We start from the raw sequence: 3583 nt of genomic DNA on the forward strand, positions 1-3583 counted from the left end.
TCTTGATTATTACACCATGTCTCCATGTTATTTCTGATATATACCTTACAAAAACTTAAAACGAGTTAGTTTAGTAAAAATTATATGAGCAATTTTAATTGATTATTTTTAGAATATTATTTCTGACATTTATGGAAAATAATTGTTTTGAAATTAAAATTTATATTAAAAATAATAAATGACATGAGACCAATTTCAGTTTTATTTTGATGAAGAATCAATTAAGTTTTTATTTTGGTATAACTACTCGTGTTCAATAACTTTTTAATTTAAATGGGATTAAGAACAAATATTAGAATGAAAAGCTTTACATTTAATTTAAAAATTTAATATTATAATATGTATTCTCATAAATGTTAATATAATATTTTGTAAATTTTAAAATAAAATTAAAATGAAAGTTAACAATGAAAGTATACTTTTTATAAGTATTAGGGTAAACTACCAAAAATGTACCCAAATAATTTTTTGTCGCTAACAAAAATGCACTCAAATTTTGGTATCGACAAAAATACCATCAAATAATTTTAAAATCCGACAAAAATGTTCAACAGTAAATATGTATTTTTAAAAAATGTCTGAAAGATTGAATTTTGATGCAATTTTTTGTAAGTATGATTAAAAAATTGAAATATTTTTATCTTTAAAATTTGGTGATTTTTAGTTAAGTATATATTTTTTGTGATTTTTTTTAAAAAATCACAAAAAATATATATACTTAGCAAAAAATTACCAAATTTTAAGAATAATAATATCTTATTTTTCTAACAATGCTTGAGAAAAATTGCATCAAAATTTAATCTCTAAAATATTTTTTAAAAAATACATATTTAATATTAGATAATTTTGTTACATTTTAAAATTATTTGAGAACATTTTTATCTAGTTAAATTCGAATGTATTTTTAGTAGTTTACCATAAGTATTAAGTAAACTTTTATCTTTCTTTTATAAAAAAGAATGAGAATTTGAATCTTAAAAAAGTTATTTTGAAAAGATAATGTGTATATCATTTATCACTTCATAGTTCATATGATATATCTAACAAATTTTGACGTTTTTTAACTATTCTTTACCAATCATATAGTCATAATATGTATCTTGCAAAAACTTTAAATTATATATAACTAGGTAACGTTTCTCTTCGCATTAATAAGGGACTTTGGCCGGCAAATTACCCGTGGTATACTACTATGTATTATTTTTCCTTATTTATTTAATTATGCGTATGTAGTTGGTTGGTCGGTTTAGCCAATTGATGATACCAATTACCCCGTAAAAAAAGAATGATAATGCCAATTGCTATTCAATGCCCACACTGCAAAAAATCAAAATGATTGAAGTCACTAATTAGCTTTATATTATATATTTAGTATAGAAATATTTAAAACGGTTCATCATAAACTTTTAGTTTTAGGCTTTTAATAAAATCTTTCTATATTACTCGTCTTATTAACAAGTAGCATGGGTTGAAATTATATAGTTCCAACTTCCAACTTCCAAGCTACTAACGAAGAGAAAACATGAGCATATGCATGCAGTCAGAAGTTTTTCAACATTAAAGGTAGGTGGGGTTTATGTGCCTTTCAACAAATTCAATACTTAAAAGCTCTACCTTCATTCAATGAATAATGAATAGTTGTAATTAATATTAAGAGATATCATATGAGATATGTGAATTGTGAAAAATGAACAGAAGTTCTTCCTTTTTTTCCGCTGAACAAAAGCAGAAAGTGACCCCATAAAGCTAGGCCCATTCAACTACTTCAAAGTTCAAACAGTAACACTTCAACCCACTCAACCATACATATGGTAAAAACTGACCTATATATAAAGTTGATATTTGTAAATAAAATCATACTTTTCTTTTCATACGAATCAGTAAATTTTTTTTTTACTTTTAAAAAGTTTTTATTATTACACACTTTTTCAACATAATTCAGCTCAAAATATCTTCTCATCTTCATATTATTTTTCTTTTTTTTTTCTTGACATAGATGATATATAATAATGAGATTCAAATTTAAAAATCGGCGTATCTTTTATACAGTTTTTATGACTTTAAAATACTAATTTAATAAGAGCCGAACTAATTAAATTATGCAGCCATACATCATTAAATAATTTTCTATAGTTTTTTTAAAAATACAATATCAAATTTTTTAAATGTTAGACAATGAGTACAAAAACTTTTAAGGAAACTTTTTGGCTTTTTAGAAGAAAAAAAATATTCTTCTTAAATTAACATTAGATCTCTGAGAAGGAAATAAGATTTAGCTAGTTGGAAAATTGAGTAATTCTATATATATGATATTGCCAAAATTTAGCTTTAATTTTAGAATTTAAAATTTACAATAAATAAATTAGAATTTAGGTTAAATGTGCCCTAAGAACAAATGTAAAAATATAATAATAAAATTATTTTTTAATTTTTCAATGCATTAGAAACAAAAAGTACTTATGTTTTAAACAATTTTTAGTAAAATCTTTTTTTATTATAATGTTTTCAAAATATGTTTTTAAGACATATATTAAAAAGACACAAGAAATTAAACTTTCTTGTGCATGGTTATGCATTATATACCACAAGAGTAAAAAATGAATCAATAGTTGCCAAAGTATTAAAGAGACCCTGTATTATTGCTACAATTTGCAAAAACATTTTGTCCTTATCACCTCAATTTCAAAAAAATTCTTCGGGTGAATATGTCTTTACATTCAAATTTCAAATTTAAAACAACAAAGTACTCTTGAAACCTCATAATTTAAACACAGCAATTTTAATTTATGTTTAAACCATCATTTTCACATCACACTAATATGTGACACACATTTATTTATTGGTTGAACCAATAGTAATGTCTTTACTTCCATAGTTAGGATTTATAGAATTCCTCAGCTTTTTGTCTTTTATTATTTCAACTGTCAGCAATCAGCAGTAATATGCAATATCCTTTTGATGAGTGAAGAGGTTACGTGACAAAACATAACATAAACCTGTAACAATATAGTTCACATAAGATTATAAGAATAAAGAAATAAAAGTATTCCGATGCATAGTTCTATTTAAAAATCAACTAAGTATTAAAGAATATATTTCTTTTATCTTACTATTAACGTATGCTACTAGCATTTAGCATGGCTCATAGCACGTCATATTCCAAATCCAAGCTTATTAGTACGTATGTCAGCAATTAACTAATTAAATATTAGTTATTAATTATTTTTCCAATGTCATTCATCTGCATTTGTCATAACAGTAGCTGCTTTGATGACTAGACTCTAACTTTCTTTCAGCACTTTAAAAATAACTTAATTTTTATAAATTCTCTGTCATTATATACAGCAATATCATTCATTTAAATCTCAGAAGAATCATTTGTTGATGAATATTTTATGCCAATTTTTCATGATTTATAAGGTATTTCATTATTTGGTGGGGATTATTTTATTTATTTTAATACATAGTGTATAGATCTCATCATCAAATCATATCATATATATATATAAAAGTGGGGCATCCAATATTATTCCCCCAAAGACCAAAAGTAGATTAAAAAATTAATTTTATGTATAAATATATT

This window comes from Arachis duranensis, chromosome 5 (genome assembly GCF_000817695.3).
Source record: "Arachis duranensis cultivar V14167 chromosome 5, aradu.V14167.gnm2.J7QH, whole genome shotgun sequence".
NCBI classification, from domain to species: domain Eukaryota; kingdom Viridiplantae; phylum Streptophyta; class Magnoliopsida; order Fabales; family Fabaceae; genus Arachis; species Arachis duranensis.